We start from the raw sequence: 26,028 nt of genomic DNA, 5'->3' as shown, positions 1-26,028 counted from the left end.
GTCTTCTTTTCTACATGTTGTCATAAACACACTATAACGTTACTGCAGTGTCCTGACAATGAATATACATTACCTTCAGCCAGGACGTGATGTGTATTCACAATCCTGACACTTCGCTAATACAATCCCGACACTACAGCACAGCAAGCGTAATCTCGTTTGAAATAACAGTTTACAGCGTAATATAGCTATATCGCTATGTGCAGAGTAAATGAATGGAGAGAAGTGTATGACGCTGATTGGTCACTGATTGGTCACTGATTGGTCACTGATTGGTCAGTGTCATACCCTCCTCTGTACAACGCCCACTTGGCCAAAAAGTAAAACAAGCCCAGTTGTTCATTAAGAAAGTCATTAGCATAAAGCTAATATAGGTCATAACTCCGTCAAAAATGATAGTTTTATCTAAATAAAAAACACTGCTGTGATCTACATTACAGCGCCGATCACATCATGTACAAGAGAGGCCACTTATAATGTGGTGACAGAGCCTATTTAAACAGTTTTATTGTTAACATTTTTGTAGTCACATTAAGGATTTATTGCTGATAATTTCCTGGCAAATGTCTGTAAGAAATGTCCTAACAACCGGCAACAGTATTAAATTGTAAAAAACAGCAACATTTTGCAAATTTTTTTCAAAATTAACATTTTTATAAATTTGAATGTATCTTCTTGTAAGACAGATAGTTATACCACCCAAAATAGTTGCTGATTAACATCCCCCATATTTCTACTTTAGATTGCTATAATTTTTTGAACATCCTTTTATTTTTCTAGGATGTTACAAGGCTTAAAAATTTATCAGCAATTTCTCAAATTTTCAAGAAAATTTCAAAAGGCTATTTTTACAGGGACCAATTCAGTTGTGAAGTGGCTTTGAGGGGCCCATACAATACAAACCCGTCATAACTCACGCCTTTTTAAAAACTGCACCCTCAAAGTATTTAAAACAGCATTTATAAAGTTTGTTAACCCTTTAGACGTTTCACAAGAATTAAGGCAAAGTAGAGCAAATTAAAGCATTTTTTTTTGCAGAAATTCATTTTGAATCTATTTTTTCTATAACACAGAAGGTTTTACCAGAGAAACGCAACTCAATATTTATTGCCCAGGTTCTGCCGTTTTTAGAAATATCCCACATGTGGTCCTAGTGTGATAATGGACTAAAGCACCGGCCTCAGAAGCAAAGGAGCACCTAGAGGATTTTGGGGCATTCTTTTAATTAGAATGTATTTTAGGCACCATGTCAGGTTTGAGGAGGTCTTGTGGTACTAAAACAAAGTAAACACCCCAAAAGTGACCCCATTTAGAAACTGCACCCCTCAGGAAATGAATCTAGCTGTGTAATTATTAGAATTGGGACGTGAAATTAAAAAAATAATTATTTTCCCAATAAAACACTGTTTTTTTAATTTCCACAAGGACTAAAAGAGAAAGAGCAACGAAACATTTGTAAAGCAATTTCTCCTGAGTACAGTAATATCCCACATGTGGTCAGAAACTGCTGTTTGGACACACGGCAGGGCTCAGAAGGGAAGGGGTGCCATTTGGCTTTTGGAGCTCAAATTTAGCTGGAATAGTTTGCGGCGCCATGTTGCATTTGCAAAGCCCCTGAGGTGACAAAACAGGGGAAACCCCCCACAAGTGACCCCATTTGGAAAACTACACCCCTCAAGGAATTTATCAAGAGGTATAGTGAGCATTTTGACCCCACAGGTTTTTTGCAGAAATTATTGGAAGTAGGCCGTGAATATAAAAATCTAAATTTCTTTTATAAAATGTAGGTTTAGCTATTTTTAAAAAAAATTCCACAAGAACTAAAAGCACCGCCACATTTGTAGATCAGTTCTCCCGAATACAACAATCCCCCCCTATGTGGCCATAAACGGCTGATTGAGTATATGGCAGGGTTCAGAACATAAAGAGCACCATGCAACATCTGAGGCCTACCATGGTGGCATTTACTGCCCTGTGTCATGAAAAAAGAGGCTCTGGGATGTCAAAATATTAGAAACCCCAGAAAATGTACTCCATTTTGGAAACTAAACCCCTGAATGAATTCATCTAGAGGTATAGTAAGAATTTTTTATATGTGCAGTAACTGAGGAGTACCTGGTGGGGGAGGGAATGGCAGGTCCACGAACAACCTACCCACCATTCCATAAAATCCAGCCGAAAAAATAAATTTTTTAGTTTTATTTATATTTTTTACCAATTTTGAATGGGGCTGGTCAGTAAAAAAACATAAAATTGTCATGACCAATAAGGGAGACAGAAAAGGTGGATAAAGAATAAATAAATGAAAAATCCAGGGAGGTGTGATGTAAATTGAAACATTGTTTCATGCACAGGTCGGCCTTTGTGGGACACGTCTCACATTGGTACGTGGTGTCCTTACGAATACCGCGATTGGCGCACACAAGCCTATTTTGGGGGGGCTTCTGTTTGTTTTCAGTGGGGGGGATTTCTGTGGGGAAATGCTGTCTGGGAATTATCCTGCTGACGGAAGGAACAGATGAACTGCCCTCCCCTTCCTGGTCAGTAAATATCAGGGCCTTGATGACTTTTTCCTGAAATGGCAGGAACGTTTCCCCACCGCCGGATTATCTGCAGAGGACGAAGGCGTTGTATAAAGCGATCTGCGTAAGATGCACTGGCGGGTTCTTATACCTTTGTCTTGCGCATGGCGCTGTACGGTCTTACGCCACCCATATATTTGTTGTACTCCTATAGCAAAATGTTTTGGGGACTTGGGTTGTGGATCCGCATACAGGGACAAGGCTGCAGCTGTCAGGATAGGGACGTCCCTTATATCCTTATATTTCAGGAGCAGCAGGTCGTCGCTGCTGACAGCTCTGCTCTCTCCTACCTTCAGTGTCTGACCCAGCAAAGTTTCGGGGAGACCCTTCTGATTTTTGTGGATTGTTCCGCACGCCAATATGGATCTGGACGAGAGAACTTTTTACAATGGGAAACTGTTATAAAAGTTGTCCAGATATAGATGATATAGTTTGCCGAGCAAAGGATGAACACGATCCCATACGATCTTTCCACTAATCCCTAGGGAGAGGGGCATTCTGGGGGATCTATACGGGAGTCTTTCCCCTCATAAACTCTAATAGAGTGGGTGTAACCGGTGGCACTTTCACATAACTTTTATGCTGTATCGGGCTCTTTTATTGGGTAGATGCTGCCTGAAGTGCAGTCTACCCTTGAAGCTCACCAATCACTCATCTACTGCAATGTTTTGTTGGGGGTATAAACTTGGGAAAGTAGTGGGCAATTATCAAAACTTGGGTCCTGTGGGGTGGGCAGTGACTGTTGTCGTTGTAGTGCAGGAGCCTCATCATAGCTTCAAATCGTGTCCCGCTCATAACTGTGCGGTACAGGGGGGGGGTGTTGTATAAAATATCGGGGGACCAATAGGCTCTAATACTGGGCTTTTTGACGAGACCAAAACTTAAAAATAGGACCCAAAATGTCCCTAATTCCACTGCATTTGTGGGGGTTAAATGTTGGCCTCTCGCGTAAAACGAGTCGGGGTTCTGGGATATGAACTGAGCTGCATAGATGTTGGTCTGCTGGACCATTCAATTTGAAAGTGTGTCAGCAAAGAAAAGTTTAAAATAATCTATGGGGCTGAACCCCGTAGTGTCAACTTGAATGCCTGAGGTGGCCGTAAATTCAGGCACCTGGGGGGTATAATTGTCCACAGCTGCCCATGTCAGCTCGGGCAGAGCAGGACCTATGGCTCTTCTGCGCTGACGGAATAAAACTGGACCAGACCGGCAGAAACTGCGCCAAATTCATCTCGCGCCTGTTCTACTTTAGGTCTGACCTAACACATGCCGGGACATTTTATACACACAGGCAGTAATGTAATGTATATAGATACCGTATATGACAGGACATTATGGTACAAAGAAATGGAGAAGTCCTCGTAATGGGACGAAAATAATGTGAAAAATATAAACAAAACTATTGATTGCAAAAAATTATAATAAAGACGATTTTTTTTTAATTATTTTATTTTTAAATAAATTATCCCTATTAAAAAAAGCAATGGTGGAAGAGCTTTTTTTATGCCTTCATGTTCATAAAATTAAAACACTACTATATATATATATACACCTAAATATTACACCTTATAGCGGTTTTCTGGGATGTGACTTTTTTTTAGAAAGGCCTGGAAATGACATTTATTTCATTTCCAGCCTGGCTAAAAAAAGTTCACATCCCGAATAAATCCTTCAAAATGTAAGAAAAAAGTCTTTTATATTTCATGTCTTGTTCGTCTGATTCCGGTCGTGGGAATATAAAACATGTCGATGTTTTTTGCTGTTGTGTGAAGTTTGTACAATAAACTTTATTTCTATTTTGTTGTATTTTTTTCCATAATTAATTTATTCTCAAAATTTTTGTAGTCACATTAAGGAATTATTACTAATAATTTCCTGGCAAATGTCTGTAAGAAATGTCCTAACAACCGGCAATATAAGAAGACGGCCCTGGGGTCCTTTCAGTATTCAATGTTTAACTAAATCACAAATTTAATACTTGACCGTCCCAATCAAAGTGCTGAACCGGATCCTTCACCGCGCTGTGATGTAATGGATTAAGTGCTCAGTAACCCTGACATCATACATGGCGCTTCGCAAGAAGGGGTTAAAAATTAAAAAGGTCAAATATAACCCCACATCAAAAGTGTAGCACTCAGTATAGGTGCCACTATATACTATATACTTATATACATGTTCACTGTAGTGTTGATAATGGAGATGCTTGTGTCTGGTGCTGTGATGATGTCACAATGGTGGGTGTGGCTTGGAGATGACATCACATAGTGTTGTGTCTGGTTCTGTGATGATGTCACAATGGTGGGTGTGGCTTGGAGATGACATCACACAGTGAGTGTGCTGCTGTGATGATGTCACAATGGTGGGTGTGGCTGGGAGATGACATCACACAATGTATTGTGACATCATGGGGGTATATAAGGGGCCGCCATCCACCTGCAGCCTATTTCTGGATTACCATATTTTGGTGACAGGAGATTCTTCTTGGAGACAATGAGGTTTATTCTTCTTCTTGTGTTTCTGGATATAATCCACCCAACACATTGTGTTTCACTGCCGGTGAGTATTTACCTCTTATTACACCCTGAACCCCCGGACCCGGCTGTACTGTGGGGGATGGGATATATGTGAATGTACTGATCACCTTGTCTCTTCCAGGACTTTTCATACTGGATTAATGTCATTCTGACCTATGAAAGTCCAACCCACCACCTGAGACCATGGAAGTTTGAGGTAAGTCTCCGTTCTCTCCGTATAATAGATGAAGTCTTATTCCTCATGATAAGATTAGGAGATTCTTTGTATATATCTGTATGTTCTTGTCTGGGATCTTATATCAGATCTTGTCCTTCAGGACTTCCAGTCGGAGGACATCGTTCCTCACATAAGGATAATATTACAGCTCTATGGGGTGAGTGATAATACCAGTATAATAGTTTATTATTATTATACGGCATATAAAGCACCAGTCCATCTATACAACGACTTATACATAGGGGTGCATACTAAAGAGGGGGGACAGCACATTTATTATGGAGCTCCTCCCGATGTACAGAATAGCCGGGGGGCACAGCACACATATAATATGAAGCTCCTCCCCATGTACAGAATGGCCGGGGGGCACAGCACACATATAATATTGGGCCCCTCCCCATGTACACAGCAGCACATATATACATCACTAATATTCCCTGCCCCCACTGTCCACAGTCCCGTATAACAGACTTTGGGCATAATTTATGATAACTGTTTAACAGTAAAACTGTCCTTGTTGCCCATAACAACCAATCAGAGCTCAGCTTTTATTTATTGTTGCCCATAGAATCCAATCAGAGATCAGCCTTTATTTATTGTTGCCTATAGCAACCAATCAGAGCTCAGCTTTCACTTCTTAACCTGCCCGGGAAAGAGGAAAGCTGCTCTGTGATTGGTTGCTATGGGTAAAAAGGACACTTTTACTGTTAGACCATTGTGATAAATCTGCCCCACACTGAATATTAAATGTGAAGAAGTGTAATAAAGATATAATCTAGTGATATAGACCCCCCCCTCCTATAACCCCTGATGTCACCAGCTCCGCCATGTCAACTATCTGGGCCCCATACAATCCAATGTGCCATATCTCCCATACTACATCTTGTACCCCATAATATACATTTGGTGGGCATCTGAGGGTGTTTGGTGTCTGAGGGACCCTTATTTGAGGACATTAGCCTGGACCCCTGACTACAATACCATCTGCACTGCCCTGGTGGCGGCCCTGGGTGCCAATATACCACATAATACCTGGACCTGCCAACAGCTGGGGAGCCACATGCTGGGGCCTGAGAGCCATCTGTTAGGGAACACTGACTTATAAAAAGGGGTGCACATTAAGGAGGGGGGCAAAGGACGCATATTATATGGAGATCCTACCCATGTACGGAACAGCTGGGGGGCACAAGACACATCTAATATCGGCCCCTCCCCATATACAGAGCAGCCCATATATACATCACTAACTTTCCCTGCCCCCACTGTCCACAGTCCCGTATAACAGACTTTGTTTCTTCCGATTGCAGGAATTTGTATCTGACCCCGTTGGTGACCCGTATGTTCCACCTGGTCATAGACGGACACGAGAGCGGTGCATTGGCGTAAGTTCAGCTCATATTTACACTTTTTCGTATGTGACTATTTGATCCTGGGACCCCTGTACTAATTCTCATCACTCCCCTTATAGAATAATCCATCAAAGTCCACCGCCGCCCCCCGAGAGAAGCTGACAATATTACAGAGGACTTATAAATGGATCACAGCGAAGGTCTTTGGGGTAAGTGATAAATTCTTGGTATTGGATTTCGGTTAAAGTGCAAGCAGAGCTCGGTCTTATGGCTTCCAACTTGTTCTTTGTATTGGTTCTTTGTATTACAGGACACCCCTCCACCCGTGGTCCCTAGAGAGGTCCTCGCTGCCTGTAATGTAAAACGCCGTGATCGGATCATCCATGGCGTGGTGTGCGCTGGATTCATGTCACCGCTCATTGCACTGCTGATCTTGGCTGCATGGCTTGTACTAAGTCAAGGAGAGGATGACAAGTCCCATCAACATCCAAAACTCTCCGATGCCAAGAACAAACGAAACCTGCAGATCATCAAGAGAGCGGTGGACGCTCCACTGGTGGCCGATTCCAAAACTGTGCAAGGCCCCGTAAGATCAGTTGATGTGCCCGAACCATTCCCACTGCCGAAATTCACACTGTTGATGGAAAGGCACCTTTATGAGAAAAGTGACTTGGCCATGTACGTGGAGAAAAAATACATCAGGACTTTGGAGGAGATCAATGTCATGAAACGTCTTGAGGTGTTCCTTGGGATCAAGTCATCAGATGCTGAACCGATGGTGAAGATACCAAACCATCCCCCACTGTTTCAGCAAGTGTATTACCAGACATCTGCCGCTGACAACCAGCAACAAGGGGCTCAGACATCTGCCGCTGACAACCAGCAACAAGGGGCTCAGACATCTGCCTCTGACAACCAGCAACAAGGGGCTCAGACATCTGCCCCTGACAACCTGAAACAAGGGGCTCAGACATCTGCCGCTGACAACCAGCAAAAAGGGGCTCAGACATCTGCCTCTGACAACCAGCAACAAGGGGCTCAGACATCTGCCGCTGACAACCAGCAGCAAGGGGCTCAGTGCATCCGCAGGGGAACATCCACGGTGCTCAATCAAGACCACCCAGCACCTTCCAAGGCTCCTTCTCCCCAGGAAACTGACAACAACAAAACAGCTATTGCTCCTGGGGAATCCATCCTCCATGACATCCATGGCGAGAAAAAGTCACAGAAACGTAATGTGCGGTTCAGTAATGTCGTCCGTGTCCGACCAATTCGTCCTGACCACCTGTATAGGCATGCTCGTATCTCTAAAGAACATTCCGAAAGAATATTCATCTATGACTATGACCTCGACACCGAAGAGAGCGACCTGGACTCCGAAGAGAGCGATCTAGAGAATCAGGAATGCTGCCTCTTCATACGGATCCTGCGCCTCATTAAAGACATATTCTGCTGTACCTTGTGCTGCTCAGAAGTCGAGGAAAACTGAGGTACAAAAGAGGAACCGGACAGCTTTTCTGGAGGACATTTCCACCATCAGAATCCTCCACAGTGAGGTCGGACCGGACAATCACATCACAGAGATTAATAAAACATCTTCACTCTGATACCAGGTGTTAATGTGCGGTGTGTACCGGTAAATGCCCCTAACCGGGGGTCCAGTCTGTGGGTCTGTATTAGTTTAGGGGGTCCGGTCTGGGGGTCTGTGCTACTTTAGGGGTCTAGTCTGGGGTCTGTATTGGTTTATGGGTCTGGTCTGGGCTCTGTGTTACTTTAGGGGTCTGGTCTGGGGTCTGTATTAGTTTAGGGGTCTGGTCTGGGGTCTGTAATAGTTTTAGGGTCTGGTCTGGGGTCTGTATTAGTTTAGGGGTCTGGTGTCTGTATTAGTTTTGGGGTCCGGTCTGGGGTCTGTAGTAGTTTTTTGGTCCGGTCTGGGGTCTGAATTAGTTTAGGGGGTCTGGGGTCTGTATTAGTTTAGGGGTCTGGTCTGGGGTTTGTATTAGTTTAGGGGTCTGGTCTGGGGTTTGTATTAGTTTTGGGGTGTGATATGCCCTTGGTTTGGGGCTGTACTATCAGGGTTGTAACGAGAAAGTGCTGGGTCCCATAGTAAACATTTGAATGGCCCCCTTTGAGTATGAACATTCACCAGCTCCATGTGACAGTTATCGGGTCTATTTTATTTATGTCAAGTATTTTTTTTAGATTTTATTAATAATGATTTATTTTTCTGGGGATAACGTTTGTCTTTAAGTAAAATAGATCGTGTGAACATGGTGATTGGTTCTCTTCACAATTACGCACTTTCCTGCATAATCGCGTGAAAAAAACAAATTAGCCCGCCAAGTGTTCTCTTACCCGTACAGGTTTAGGAATAACGTGACAAGCGTTAACCCCTCGGTGACATTTCAGGTACGGTTACGTTGCTGCTGCCAAGGTGTTAGAACAATGCAAGCTAACTGTACGTGACTGTGATGGCGCCGGTTCAGTAGCCGATCCCGCGTTACCACCAGCAGGTGTCAAAGGGTTAATCCCGACTGATTAACCCCTTAGGTACCATGGTCAACAACTAGCACAACATCCTTGAGGTTACAACGCCGTCCCCCCCCCCCCAAGATTTGATCGCAGTTTGTCATTGGTTGTAGGGTGTAAAACTGACAGGTATAATACACTGTGATCCATAAGTATTGCTGTGTATTATACAAGCGATCAGACAGTTGGATCCTCAGGTCCCCTAGTGGAACTTTTTAAAATTAGTCCACTTTTAAATTACTTAAATAGCAAGTTTTCACAGATCTATACCCCTGAAAAAAATATTGCGGTGGATGAGTCTCTGTTCTTTTCAAAAGCCGGCTACAATTCAGGCAATATTCGCCTATATGAGGTCCCGTTTTGGGTTAAAAATTGATAATTTATGTGAGAGTGACTCGGGCTATGCTCATAAATTCAGAGTTTATGAAGGGAAAGACTCCCGAATGATCCCTCCAGAATGCCCCCCATCACTCAACAGCAGTGGAAAAATTGTATGGGACCTTTTGCACCCTCTTTTCGATAAGAGCTACCATTTATATGTGGACAACTTCCATTCGAGCGTACCCCTCTTCAGGTGACTGTCTGCAAAAAACAAAACTCTGGCCTGTGGCACCATACACCGTAATCAAAAAGGCCTGGCAGAGTCCCTGGTCTACCAGAAATGAAAATCTGGGGAAATCAGGGGACTTTGTAATGAGGACTTGCTGCTTGTCAAATTTCGTAACAAGAGAGATGTCCTGATGCTCACATGGATTCACCCGGACAGCGGCAGCCACATTCCTGTACGCGGGACAAGTCGTACCCTCTGTAAGCCTTGGTGCATACTGGACTACAATAACTATATGTTGTTTGGTATAAAAACTTCCCGTAAACCTCATCCAAGTGTCCCTATATAATTCTTTTGTAATTGTTAGAAAGGCGGGGAACCCGGGATCCTATCTTAAATATCAAGGAAAGGTCATAAAAAATGTTATATTTGGAGACCAGGCCCAGGGGAGGGGAGGGGTGGCATCATCTAGTCAAGCCAGCAGAATTGTACGAGGACAACATTTCCCATCTGAAGTGCCTCCTACAGCCAAAAAAAGCAGACCCCAAAAGAGATGTCGCGTATGTTCTAAGAACGGAATATGGAGGGAAACCAGTTACCAATGCGACACCTGCCCAGAGAAACCAGCGCTCTGCATTAGGGACTGTTTCCGTGTGTACCAGACATCCCTAAATTAATAATTGTATTTTGAAAAATAAATGGGCTCATTTATGGGGGTTTCCATCATTCTGACCCCTATGAGCCTCTGAAATCTTGGCTTGGTGCAGGAAATCAAAATGTTCTGCAAAATGTATAAAATTATTAATAAATTTGTAAGTCTTCTAAATTGCTAAAAAAATTATATATTTCTTCAAAACTGCTGCCAAAATAAAGTAATGAGATGGAAATATATATTTAATAAAAAAAAATTGTACAGTATGATGGACATATGTGACATATTGCAGTTCAAATTAGGGAAAAAATAAAATTTTTACAAAATGTCATCAATTTTTATATTTTTTAATTAATTTACGCAAATCGTATCCGCCTACTTTTATCACTAAAATCAAGTACAACATGTGACGAAAAAACAATCTCAGAATTACTTGGATGTGCAAAACTATTGCAGATTATTCTCTGATAGAGTCAGATATACCGGATTATCAAAATCTGCCTTGGTCATTAAGTGAATAACTGGCTCGGTCATTAAGTGGTTAAAGGGTAACTAAATGTTTGACAAAATTCTGACATGTTATAGTGACATGTCAAAAGTTTTGATTGGTGCGGGTCCGAGCACTGAGACCAATCGCTCAAACGAAGCGGAAGAAGCGCTGAGCTGCTTTGTGTCTGTTCGGCTTTTTCTCCCATGTATCGGAGGACGGGCTCAGAGACTTTCTATTGAGCCCGTACTCCGATACATTGATTTCCGGAAAAATCCGAACAGACACGAAGCGGCTGAGCACTCACACGAGCGATTCTGCCACTTTCTTTGAGCGATTGGTTTCTGTGCTCGGACCCCCACCAATAAAAACTTCTGACATGTCACTATAACATGTCAGAAGTTTGTCAAACGTTTAGTTACCCTTTAATTTATTTTATTGTTAACATTTTTGAAGTCACATTAAGGATTTATTGCTGATAATTTCCTGGCAAATGTCTGTAAGAAATGTCCTAACAACCGGCAACAGTATTTCATTGTAAAAAACAGCAACATTTTGGAATTTTTTTTCAAAATGAACATTTTTATAAATTCGAATGTATCTTCTTGTAAGACAGATAGTTATACCACCCAAAATAGTTGCTGATTAACATCCCCCATATTTCTACTTTAGATTGTTAGAATTTTTTGAACATCCTTTTATTTTCTAGGACGTTCCATGCTTAGTAATTTATCAGCAATTTCTCACATTTTCAAGAAAATGTCAAAAGGCTCTTTTTCCAGGGACCAGTTCAGTTGTGAAGTGGCTTTGATGGGCCCATACAATACAAACCCCTCATAAATCACCCCATTTAAAAACTGCACCCTCAAAGTAATTAAAACAGCATTTATAAAGTTTGTTAACCCTTTAGACGTTTCACAAGAATTAAGGCAAAGTAGAGCAAATGAAAGCATTTTTTGGGCAGAAATTCATATTTAATCCATAACACAGAAGGTTTTACCAGCGAAACGTAACTCAATATTTATTGTCCAGGTTCTGCCGTTTTTAGAAATATCCCACATGTGGTCCTAGTGTGATAATGGACTAAGGCACCGGCCTCAGAAGCAAAGGAGCACCTAGAGGATTTTGGGGCATTCTTTTTATTAGATTATATTTTAGGCACCATGTCAGGTTTGAAGAGGTTTTGTGGTACTAAAATAAAGTAAACGCCCCAAAATTTCCACAAGGACTAAAAGAGAAAAAGAACCGTAACATTTGTAAAGCAATTTCTCCTGAGTACAGTAATATCCCACATGTGGTCAGAAACTGCTGTTTGGACGCACGGCAGGGCTCAGAAGGTAAGGAGCGCCATTTGGCTTTTGAAGCTCAAATTTAGCTGGAATAATTTGCGGCGCCATGTTGCATTTGCAAAGCCCCTGAGGTGACAAAACAGTGGAAACCCCCCACAAGTGACCCCATTTGGAAAACGACACTCTTCAAGGAATTTATCAAGGTGTATAGTGAGCATTTTGACCCCACAGGTTTTTTTGCAGAAATTATTGGAAGTAGGCCGTGAAAATGAAAATCTAAATTTTTTTCATAAAATGTAGGTTTAGCTATTTTTTTTTAAAATTTCCACAAGAACTAAAAACGGAAAAAGCACCATAACAGTTGTAGATCAGTGGGAAATGGCCGGTCCCACTACCAACCTACCCACCATTCCATAAAATCCAGCCCAAAAAATAAAGGCCTCAGCAAAAAAACATTTGCTGAGACAACCAATCTCATCTGGATTTATTCTTCTCACCCAGATTTGCAACCTGGATGGGACAGACACTCCCTCGGGTTCTTGGTATAGTGAGAATTTTTAGTTTAGTTTTATTTATATTGTTTAGAAATTTTAAATGGGGCTGGTCAGTAAAAAAAAAACCAATTGTCATGGCCAATAAGGGAGACAGAAAAGGTGGATAAAAAATAAATAAATGAAAAATCCAGGGAGGTGTGATATCATTTGAAACATTGTTTCATGCACAGGTCGGGCTTTGTGGGACACGTTTCACATTGGCACGTGGTGTTGTTACGAATGCCGCGATTGGCGCACACACAGCATTTTTTGGGGGGGGCTTCTGTTTGTTTTCAAAGGGGGGGATTTCTGTGGGGAAATGCTGTACGGGAATTATCCTGCTGACCTAAGGACCAGATGAACTGCCCACCCCTTCCTGGTCAGCAAATATCAGGGCCTTGATTACTTTTTCCTGAAATTGCAGGAACGTTTCCCCACCGCCGTCTTATCTGCAGAGGATGAAGGCGTTGTATAAAGTGATCTGTGTAAGATGCACAGACAGCTTCCTATACCTTTGTCTTGCGCATGGCGCTGTACGGTCTTACGCCACCCATATATTTGTTGTACTCCTGTACGCAAAATGTTTTGGGGACTTGGGTTGTGGATCCGCATACAGGGACAAGGCTGCAGCTGTCAGTATAAGGACGTCCCTTATATCCTTATATTTCAGGAGCAGCAGGTCGTCGCTGCTGACAGCTCTGCTCTCTCCTACTTTCAGTGTCTGACCCAGCAAAGTTTCGGGGGGACTCTTCTGATTTTTGTGGATTGTTCCGCACGCCAATGTGGATCTGGACGAGAGAACTTTTTTACAATGGGAAACTGTTATAAAAGTTGTCCAGATATAGATGATATAGTTTGCCGAGCAAAGGATGCACACGATCCCATACGATGTTTCCACTAATCCCGTAGGGAGAGGGGCATTCTGGGGGATCTATACGGGAGTCTTTCTCCTCATAAACTCTAAAAGAGTGGGTGTAACCGGTAGCACTTTCACATAACTTTTATGCCGTACCGGGCTCTATTATTGGGTAGATGCCACCTGAAGTGCGGTCTACCCTTGAAGCTCACCAATCACTCATCTACTGCAATGTTTTGTTGGGGGTATAAACTTGGGATAGTAGTGGGCAATTATCAAAACTTGGGTCCTGTGGGGTGGGCAGTGACTGTTGTCGTTGTAGTGCAGGAGCCTCATCATAGCTTCAAATCGTGTCCTGCTCATAATTGTGTGGTACAGGGGGGGGGGGTGTTGCATAAAATTTTAGGGGGTCAATAGTCTCTAATACTGGGCTTTTTGACGAGACCAAAACTTAAAAATAGGCCTCAAAATTTCCCTAATTCCACTGCAATTGTGGGGGTTCAATTTTGGCCTCTCGTGTAAAACGAGTCGGGGTTCTGGGATATGAACTGAGCTGCATAGATGTTGGTCTGCTGGACCATTCAATTTAAAAGGCTGTCAGCAAAGAAAAGTTTGATATAATCTATGGGGCTGAACCCCGTAGTATCAACTTGAATGCCTGAGGTGGCCGTAAATTCAGGCACCTGGGGGTATAATTGTCCACAGCTACCCATGTCAGCTCGGGCAGAGCAGGACCTATGGCTCTTCTGCGCTGACGGAGGGTGCAGACAGTCGCTTGATATGGACCAAGATGAGAGCACGAACTGTGCTTCAACTTCGCTTGCGCTGTCTGTATCGGCCCTCCTGGCCAGTAACAGTTGCGGTCAGGAAACTGTCACCGTGTGCTTTGCGGTAAAGCACTTGCAATCTGGACGTACAATCACGCCCTTTGTGGGAAGGGGTTAAAAAGCAAACATTCAAATTCATAATTTTGCCGTCGCTGCTTTTTTTTTTTATAGATTCTCCTTTTTAAAAATCCATAAATATGAAACACGAATTTATACCTAGCCCAAAATGATCCCCAAAAAATCTGGACCATATCTGCAAAATACAAGTCCCCAAATAACCAAAAAAGTTCCGGCTGACAGTATATGGGGAGTCAGAGACGGAAAATTCCTGCCGTCCTTAATGCGAACATTTTCTTGGTTCTTAATGAGTGCGGGAGATTTATTACTAATGTCCTAAATGTAGACGGAATAAAACTGGACCAGACCGGCAGAAACTGCGCCAAATCCATCTCACGCCTGTCCTACTTTAGGTCTGACCTAACACATGCCGATACATTTTATACACACAGGCAGTAATGTAATGTATATAGATACCGTATATGACAGGACATTATGGTACAAAGAAATGTAGAAATCCTCGTAATGGGACGAAAAATAATGTGAAAAATATAAATAAAACTATTGATTACAAAAAATTATAATAAAGACGATTTTTTTTAAATTATTTTATTTTCAAATAAATTATCCAAATAAAAAAACACAATGGTGGAAGAGCTTTTTTTATGCCTTCATGTTCATAAAAGTTAAACACTATATATATATATATACACCTAAATATTACACCTTATAGCGGTTTTCCAGGATGTGACATTTTTTTTAGAAAGGCCTGGAAATTTAATTTATTTCATTTCCAGCCCGTACGAAAAAAAAGTTCACATCCCGAATAAATCCTTCAAAATGTAAGAAAAAAGTCTTTTATATTTCATGTCTTGTTCGTCTGATTCCGGCCGTGGGAATATAAAACATGTCGATGTTTTTTGCTGTTGTGTGAAGTTTGTACAATAAACTTTATTTCTATTTTATTGTATTTTTTTCCCCCAATTTTCCTTCATTCATTTTATTTTTACAATTTTTGTAGTCACATTAAGGAATTATTACTAATAATTTCCTGGCAAATGTCTGTAAGAAATGTCCTAACAACCGGCAATATAAGAAGACGGTCCTGGGGTCCTTTCAGTATTCAATGTTTAACTTAATCACAAATGTAATACTTGACCGTCCCAATCAAAGTGCTGAACCGGATCCTTCACCCCGCTGTGATGTAATGGATTAAGTGCTCAGTAACCCTGACATCATACATGGCGCTTCGCAAGAAGGGGTTCAAAATTAAAAAGGTCAAATATAACCCCACAGTAACAGTGTAGCACTCAGTATAGGTGCCACTATATACTATATACTTATATACATGTTCACTGTAGTGTTGATAATGGAGATACAGTGCAGATGCTTGTGTGTGGTGCTGTGATGATGTCACAATGGTGGGTGTGGCTTGGAGATGTCATCACACATATTGTCTGGTGCTGTGATGATGTCACAATGGTGGGTGTGGCTTGGTGATGACATCACACATTGTGTCTGGTGCTGATGATGTCACAATGGTGGGTGTGGCTGGGAAATGACATCACACAATGTATTGTGACATCATGGGGGTATATAAGGGGCCGCCATCCACCTGCAGCCTATTTCTGGATTACCATATTTTGGTGACAGGAGATTCTTCTTGGAGACAATGAGGTTTATTCTTCTACTTGTGTTTCTGTATATAATCCACCCAACACATTGTGTTTCACTGCCGGTGAGTATTTACCTCTTATTACACCCTGAACCCCCGGACCCGGCTGTACTGTGGGGGATGGGATATATGTGAATGTACTGATCTCCTTGTGTCTTCCAGGACTTTTCATACTGGATTAATGTCATTCTGACCTATGAAAGTCCAACCCACCACCTGAGACCATGGAAGTTTGAGGTAAGTCTCCGTTCTCTCCGTATAATAGATGACGTCTTATTCCTCATGATAAGATTAGGACATTCTTTGTATATATCTGTAGGTTCTTGTCTGGGATCTTATATCAGATCTTGTCTTTCAGGACTTCCAGTCGGAGGACATCGTTCCTCACATAAGGATAATATTACAGCTCTATGGGGTGAGTGATAATACCAGTATAATAGTTTATTATTATTATACTACATATAAAGCACCAGTCCATCTATACAGCGACTTATACATAGGGGTGCATACTAAAGAGGGGGGACCGCACATTTATTATGGAGCTCCTCCCCATGTACAGAACAGCTGGGGGGGCACAGCACAAATATAATATTGAGCCCCGCCCCATGTACACAGCAGCACATATATACATCACTAATATTCCCTGCCCCCACTGTCCACAGTCCCGTATTACAGACTTTGGGCGTTATTTATGATAAATGTTTAACAGTAAAACTCTCCTTGTTGCCCATAACAACCAATCAGAGCTCAGCTTTCAGTTTTTGTTGCCCATAGAATCCAATCAGAGCTCAGTCTTCATTTATTGTTGCCTATAGCAACCAATCAGAGCTCAGCTTTCACTTCTTAACCTGCCCGGGAAAGAGGAAAGCTGCTCTGTGATTGGTTGCTATGGGTAACAAGGACTGTTTTACTGTTAGATCATTGTGATAAATCTGCCCCACACTGAATATTAAATGTGAAGAAGTGTAATAAAGATATAATCTAGTGATACAGACCCCCCCCCTATGACCCCCTGATGTCACCAGCTCCGCCATGTCAACTATCTGGGCCCCATACAATCCAATGTGCCATATCTCCCATACTACATCTTGTACCCCATAATATACAATTGGGGGCATCTGAGGGTGGGTGTTTAGAGGGGAAAACATCATCATAATGCAGCATAAAAATCATCGTATCCCCTTTCCATGCACAGCCCCCCCCCCCCGGTAGGAGTAGAAGAGGGAATAGTAGGATGTTTCCTTTCACCCCCATTATTATTCACACATTATTGGCCATTAAAGGCAGCCCATTCAGCAACTGTGCGGCCTTCACCCTAATGCCTTGACTCTCAGGAGGTGTATGGCATCCACCAGGCTAGTTTGGGACCCTTATTTGAGCACATTAGCCTGGACCCCTGACTACAATACCATCTGCACTGCCCTATAATACTAAGGAGGGGGGCAGAGGTAACATTTAGGCGTCACAGTCTGTGATTACGAGCACATCCGGACGTAGGCGACCGCAGACAGCCACTGCATGTCCTATCTTTTGTGGAGACTTTCTACGGCCCGGACTCCATCCCGCAAATATACGCGAAGGTGTTAGTGGTCAATAGAAATGAACTGGAGACAAATTCTACGGTCGTGGAGAACTCCCCCCCCCCCATTTACAGAACACCTGGCAGGGCACGGGACACATATAATATGGAGACCCTCCGCCATGAACAAAACAGGTGGGGGGGCACAGGACACACTTAATATGGGCCCCTCCCCATGTGCAGAGCAGCCCATAAATACATCACTATCTTTCCCTGCCCCCACTGTCCACAGTCCCATATAACAGACTTTGTTTCTTCCGATTGCAGGAATTTGTATCTGACCCCGTTGGTGAACCGTATGTTCCACCTGGTCATAGACGGACACGAGAGCGGTGCATTGGCGTAAGTTCAGCTCATATTTAAATGTTTTCATATATGACTCTATGATCCTGGGACCCCTGTACTAATTCTCATCACTCCCCTTATAGAATAATCTATCAAAGTCCACCGCCGCCGCCCGAGAGAAGCTGACAATATTACAGAGGACTTATAAATGGATCGCAGCGAAGTTTTTTGGGGTAAGTGATAAATTCTTGGTATTGGGGTTCGGTTAAAGTGCAAGCAGAGCTCGGTCTTATGGCTTCCAACTTGTTCTTTATGTTGGTTCTTTGTATTACAGGACACCCCTCCACCCGTGGTCCCCAGAGAGGTCCTCGCTGCGTGTAATGTAAGACGCCGTGATCGGATCATCCATGGTGTGGTGTGTGCTGGACTCATGTCACCGCTCATTGCACTGCTGATCTTGGCTGCATGGCTTGTACTAAGTCAGGGAGAGGATGACTTGTCCCATCAACATCCGAAACTCTCAAGGACAAACGATGCCAAGGACAAACGAAACCTGCAGATCATCAAGAGAGCGGTGAACGCTCCACTGGAGGCCGATTCCAAAGCTGCGCAAGGCCCCGTAAGTTCAGTTGATGTGCTTGAACCATTTCCACTGCCGAAATTCACACCGTTGATGGAAAGGCACATTTATGAAAAAAGTGACTTGGCCATGTACCTGGAGAAAAAATACATCAGGACTTTGGAGGAGATCAATGTCATGAAACGTCTTGAGGTGTTCCTTGGGATCAAGTCATCAGATGCTGAACCAATGGTGAAGATACCAAACCATCCCCCACTGTTTCAGCAAGTGTATTACCAGACATCTGCCGCTGACAACCAGCAACAAGGGGCTCAGACATCTGCCGCTGACAACCAGCAACAAGGGACTCAGACATCTGCCGCTGACAACCAGCAACAAGGGGCTCAGACATCTGCTGCTGACAACCAGCAACAAGGGGCTCAGACATCTGCCGCTGACAACTCTCAACAAGGGGCTCAGACATCTGCCGCTGACAACCAGCAACAAGGGACTCAGACATCTGCCGCTGACAACCAGCAACAAGGGGCTCAGACATCTGCCGCTGACAACTCTCAACAAGGGGCTCAGACATCTGCCGCTGACAACCAGCAACAAGGGACTCAGACATCTGCCTCTGACAACCAGCAACAAGGGGCTCAGTGCATCCGCAGGGGAACATCCGCGGTGATCAATCAAGACCATCCAGAATCTTCCATGGCTCCTTCTCCCCAGGAAGCGGAAAACAACAAAACAACTATTGCTCCTGGGGACTCCATCCTCCATGACACCCATGGCGAGAAAAAGTCACTCAAACGTAATGTGCGTTTCAGTAATGTTGTCCGTGTCCGACCAATTCGTCCTGACCACCTGTATAGGCATGCTCGTACCTCTAAAGAACATTCCGAAAGAATATTCATCTATGACTATGACCTCGACTCCGAAGAGAGCGATCTGGACTCCGAAGAGAGCGATCTAGAGAATCAGGAATGCTGCCTCTTCATACGGATCCTGTGCCTCATTAAAGACATATTCTGCTGTAACTTGTGCTGCTCAGAAGTCGAGGAAAACTGAGGTACAAAAGAGGAACCGGACAGCTTTTCTGGAGGACATTTCCACCATCAGAATCCTCCACAATGAGGTCGGACCGGACAATCACATCACAGAGATTAATAAAACATCTTCACTCTGATACCAGGTGTTAATGTGCGGTGTGTACCGGAAAATGCCCCTAACCGGGGGTCCGGTCTGGGGTCTATATTAGTTTAGGGGTCTGGTCTGGGGTCTGTATTAGTTTAGGGGTCTGGTCTGGGGTCTGTATTAGTTTATGGATCTGGTCTTGGGTCTGTATTGGTTTAGGGGTCTGGTCTGGGGTCTGTATTAGTTTAGGGGTCTGGTCTGGGCTCGGTAGTAGTTTAGGGGTCTGGCCTGGGGTCTGTAGTAGTTTAGAGGTCTTGTCTGGGGTTTGTAGTAGTTTAGGGGTCTGGTCTGGGGTCTGTAGTAGTTTAGGGGGTCTGGTCTGGGGTCTATATTAGTTTTGGGGTGTGATATGCCCTCGGTTTTGGGCTGTACTATCAGGGGTGTAACGAGAACGGGCTGGGTCCCATAGTAAACTTTTGAATGGCCCCCCATTGAGTATGAACATTCACCATCTCCATGTGACAGTTATAGGGTCTATTTTATTTATGTCAAGTATTTTTTTTAGATTTTATTAATAATGATTTATTTTTCTGGGGATAAAGTTGTTTTTTTTAAAGTAAAATAGATCGTGTGAACGTGGTGATTGGTTCTCTTCACAAGGACGCACTTTCCTGCATAATAGCGTGAAAACAACAAACTAGCCCGCAAAGCGTACAGGTTTAGGAATAACGTGACAAGCGTTAACCCCTTGGTGACATTTCAGATACAGTTACGTCGCTGCCGCCAAGGTGTTAGAACAATGCAAGCTAACTGTACGTGACTGTGATGGCGCCGGTTCAGTAGTTAAGCCTGCGCCACCACCAGTGGGTGTCAAAAGGTTAATCCTGATCGATTAACACCTTAGGTGCCATGGTCAACAACTACCACGGCATCCTTGAGGTTACAACGCCATCGTCCTCCCCCATAATTTGATCGCAGTTTGTCGTTGGTTGTAGAGTGTAAAACTGACAGGTATAATACACTGTGATCCATAAGTATTGCTGTGTATTATACAAGCGATCAGACAGTTGGATCTTCAAGTCCCCTAGTGGAATTAAAAATCTACTCCGCCAAGACCACCTCAAGCAGTATCCCGCAGGGAAGGCCAGATCCCTGCATAGGGGATAAAGGATGACTACATATGAGGCTACTTAGATAACTCCCTCAGAGGTGGCCCTAAGCTAAACCAGCAGAGTAGCTCAGTGGGTCCACAAACCTGCTGGTCATAACATCTCCCATAACATGTGGCGTCTCCTCCTCCTTCTACGCCTACCGTTAACCACACTTGAAAAAGAAAACTCAGAGATGGAAAAAATGGCGGCAGTGTCCGCGCTCTGATTCAGTAGGGTGAGCGGTTCTCCTGGTGGATTTGGGGGCCAGGCTGGGATACGGGATGGGAAACGCGGTGCGGCCTACCTTGATTCTCCACAAGGGCCAGAGTTGGCACCCGAACACAGCTCCTGGTCTCCACAGGGGCAGGCGCCAACTCCCAACTACTGTTTCTGGCCATCACCTCCACCAAAGTCAATGTCACATAGCGGGTTAGTGGACCCACTAGGCCCCACCGCCGTAGCAGGGAGGCAGCTGGCCAAACAACAGGAACCCCAGAATACAAAGTCCCGCACAAGGGTACCTGGATAGTCCAGACAGTGGCCGCAGCTCTGGCACTGATGGAGATGGGTGCAGCAGGTATCGCCAAATGTGGCGGATGTCACAGGTGCCGCAGGTTGCGCCAGACGTGGCGAATTCCTCTGGACATGGCAGATGACACAGGACGTGACACGACTCCGACACTAGTTGGCACAGGGACAAGAACAGCACGGGATACAGGAACAGGTAACAGGGCACGGGTAACAACTGGAACGGGAAACACTAAGGGACCATTTGCAAGACAGACTTGGAAAACTAACAACGCTCAGGCAAGGATCAGAAGGCATGGGGCCTTCTTATAGACCAGGAAATCATAGCAGTTGATGATGATGACGATTTCCTCTGTGCGTGCGCACCCTACGGGACACAACAGACCGGAGTGGAAGTGAGCGCTGGCGTCTCCTAGGAAAGAGATGTGGACCAGCGCTCACGGATCCATGGCTGCGGGCATCGGATAAACCCGATGGCCCGTGGCCATGGACGCTACAGTCAATACTTTGCTGGTGACCTCATGGGCCACCTGATGCAGCAGATCCTCTGCCATGGTGAAGAAAAGGCCCAGACAGCAGAGGTACTGTCTACACCGACGTTCTGGGCGCTTCTTGCTGTCGCAGGTAACAGAACGAGCCACATCCTAATTCCTCTATTTAAAACTAAATCTAAGCCGGCCTCTACACTAACCAATCCAACATCCCTGACCCTCTCCTACTCTGTACTACTCCTCCCATCCTCTACCCCTGCAGTCCCGGGCGCTGTCGTTATACACTTTAGTGCTACAAGGGATCCCCCAGGTTGACGTCTCTGCGCACGCAGTAAGTGATCTCCTAAATTCACCATAAAGAGACATAAATACAATGAATAAACTGCTGCGCTCCGACAGGAACAATCCACAACAAGCTGATCGTGTTCTGTATAGAGGAGCGGACGCCTAAAAGGGAAGAAAGTCTAAAGATACAACCACGGATAACACATATCAGTACTAGTAGCACGCGTGTGTCATAGGTGAATGTAGAGAAGTCCACACTCCACGCCGCTGTGCTGCTCCAAACGTCTAATTGAATAACGGGGCGCCCCTGCCGGTGATGTCATCGATCTCCCCACAGAAGCTCCGGCGCGCTGCTCACATCCCCATCACCTCTGTACTAGACTCCAATACTCTAGAACAATCTATGTATTTACTGCACTTTATTCATTACAATATAAACGTGTATTTGTATTTAGACAAATGGCGCAAAAAATGTTTCACGTCACCGCTATGTGTATCACCAATCATCACCCTAATACTGCGGAAATATCAAATATAATATCCATGAAAAGAAAACAATTCAATTTCAGAATTTTACTGTCGATGATTTTGTTTTTTTTTATAGATTCCCCTTTTTAAAAATCCATAAATATGAAACACAAAATTTATACCCAGCCCAAAATGATCCCCAAAAAATCTGTAAGTTATCCTCAAAATACAAGTCCTGAAATAACCCAAAAAGTTCCGGCTGACAGTATACGGGGTGTCAGAGACGGAAAATTCCTGCCGTCCTTAATGTGAACATTTTCTTGGTTCTTAATGAGTGCGGGAGATTTATTACTAATGTCCTAAATGTAGACGGAATAAAACTGGACCAGACCGGCAGAAACTGCGCCAAATTCATCTCACGCCTGTCCTACTTTAGGTCTGACCTAACACAGGCCGGTACATTTTATACACACAGGCAGTAATGTAATGTATATAGATACCGTATATGACAGGACATTATGGTACAAAGAAATGTAGAAGTCCTCGTAATGGGACGAAAATAATGTGAAAAATATAAATAAAACGATTGATTACAAAAAATTATAATAAAGACGATTTTTTTTTAATTATTTTATTTTAAAATAAATTATCCAAATAAAAAAACACAATGGTGGAAGAGCTTTTTTTATGCCTTCATGTTCATAAAAGTTAAACACTATATATATATATACACCTAAATATTACACCTTATAGCGGTTTTCCGGGATGTGAAGTTTTTTTTAGAAAGGCCTGGAAATTACATTTATTTCATTTCCAGCCTGTACTAAAAAATGTTCACATCCCGGATAAATCCTTCAAAATGTAAGAAAAAAGCCTTTTATATTTCATGTCTTGTTCGTCTGATTCCGGTCGTGGGAATATAAAACATGTCGATGTTTTTTGCTGTTGTGTGAAGTTTGTGCAATAAACTTTATTTCTATTTTATTGTATTTTTTCCCCCATTTTCCTTAATTTATTTTATTTTTAACATTTTTGTAGTCACATTAAGGAATTATTACTAATAATTCCCTGGCAAATGTCTGTAAGAAATGTCCTAACAACCGGCAATATAAGAAGACGGCCCTGGGGTCCTTTTAGAATTTAATGTTTAACTGAATCACGAATTTAATACTTGACCGTCCCAATGAAAGTGCTAAACAGGATCCTTCACCCCGCTGTGATGTCATGGATTAAGTGCTCAGTAACCCTAACATCATACATGGCGCTTCGCAAAAAGGGGTTAAAAATTAAAAAGCTAAATATAACCCCACAGCAAAAGTGTAGCACTCAGTATAGGGGCCGCTATATACTATATACTTATATACATGTTCAAAGTAGTGTTGATTTTGGAGATACAGTGCAGATGCTTTTGTCTGGTGCTGTGATGATGTCACAATGGTGGGTGTGGCTTGGAGATGACATCACACAGTGTGTCTGGTGCTGTGATGATGTCACAATGGTGGGTGTGGCTGGGAGATGACATCACACAATGTATTGTGACATCATGGGGGTATATAAGGGGCCGCCATCCACCTGCAGCCTATTTCTGGATTACCATATTTTGGTGACAGGAGATTCTTCTTGGAGACAATGAGGCTTATTCTTCTACTTGTGTTTCTGGATATAATCCACCCAACACATTGTGTTTCACTGCCGGTGAGTATTTACCTCTTATTACACCCTGAACCCCCGGACCCGGCTGTACTGTGGGGGATGGGATATATGTGAATGTACTGATCTCCTTGTGTCTTCCAGGACTTTTCATACTGGATTAATGTCATTCTGACCTATGAAAGTCCAACCCACCACCTGAGACCATGGAAGTTTGAGGTAAGTCTCCGTTCTCTCCGTATAATAGATGACGTCTTATTCCTCATGATAAGATTAGGACATTCTTTGTATATATCTGTATGTTCTTGTCTGGGATCTTATATCAGATCTTGTCTTTCAGGACTTCCAGTCGGAGGACATCGTTCCTCACATAAGGATAATATTACAGCTCTATGGGGTGAGTGATAATACCAGTATAATAGTTTATTATTATTATACCGCATATAAAGCACCCGTCCATCTATACAGCGACTTATACATAGGGGTGCAAACTATCATCCTCCCCATGTACAGAATGGCCGGGGGGGGGCACAAGACACATAATATTGGGCCCCTCCCCATGTACACAGCAGCGCATATATACATCACTAATATTCCCTGCCCCCACTGTCCACAGTCCCGTATAACAGACTTTCGGCGTAATTTATGATAACTGTTTAACAGTAAAACTGTGCTTGTTGCCCATAACAACCAATCAGAGCTCAGCTTTCATTTCTTGTTGCCCATAGAATCCAATCAGAGCTCAGCCTTCATTTATTGTTGCCTATAGCAACCAATCAGTGCTCAGCTTTCACTTCTTAACCTGCCCGGGAAAGAAGTAAGCTGCTCTGTGATTGGTTGCTTTGGGTAACAAGGACAGTTTTACTGTTAGATCATTGTGATAAATCTGCCCCACCCTGAATATTAAATGTGAAGAAGTGTAATAAAGATATAATCTAGTGATATAGACCCCCCCCCCCCTATGACCCCTGATGTCACCAGCTCCGCCATGTCAACTATCTGGGCCCCATACAATCCAAAGTGCCATATCTCCCATACTACATCTTGTACCCCATAATATACATTTGGTGGGCATCTGAGGGTGTTTGGTGTCTGAGGGACCCTTATTTGAGGACATTAGCCTGGACCCCTGACTACAATACCATCTGCACTGCCCTGATGTGCCCTGGGTGCCAATATACCACATAATACCTGGAGCTGCCAACAGCTGGGGAGCCACATGCCGGGGCCTGAGAGATATCTGTTAGGGAACACTGACTTATAAAGATGGGCGCATATTAGGGAGGGGGGCACAGGATACATATGATATGGAGATCCTGCCCATGTACAGAACAGCTGGGGGGGGGGTACAAGACACATTTAATATGGACCCCTCCCCATGTACAGAGCAGCCTATGTATACATTACTAACTCTCCCTGCCCCCACTGTCTACACTCCCATATAACAGACTTTGTTTCTTCCGATTGCAGGAATTTGTATCTGACCCCGTTGGTGACCCGTATGTTCCACCTGGTCATAGACGGACACGAGAGCGGTGCATTGGCGTAAGTTCAGCTCATATTTAAATGTTTTCATATATGACTCTATGATCCTGGGACCCCTGTACTAATTCTCATCACTCCCCTTATAGAATAATCTATCAAAGTCCACCGCCGCCCCCCGAGAGAAGCTGACAATATTACAGAGGACTTATAAATCGATGGCAGCGAAGGTCTTTGGGGTAAGTGATAAATTCTTGGTATTGGATTTCGGTTAAAGTG

The sequence above is a fragment of the Rhinoderma darwinii genome, chromosome 5, assembly GCF_050947455.1.
Source record: "Rhinoderma darwinii isolate aRhiDar2 chromosome 5, aRhiDar2.hap1, whole genome shotgun sequence".
In the NCBI taxonomy this organism is placed as follows: domain Eukaryota; kingdom Metazoa; phylum Chordata; class Amphibia; order Anura; family Rhinodermatidae; genus Rhinoderma; species Rhinoderma darwinii.
Note: the sequence above shows the minus strand (reverse complement) of the source record.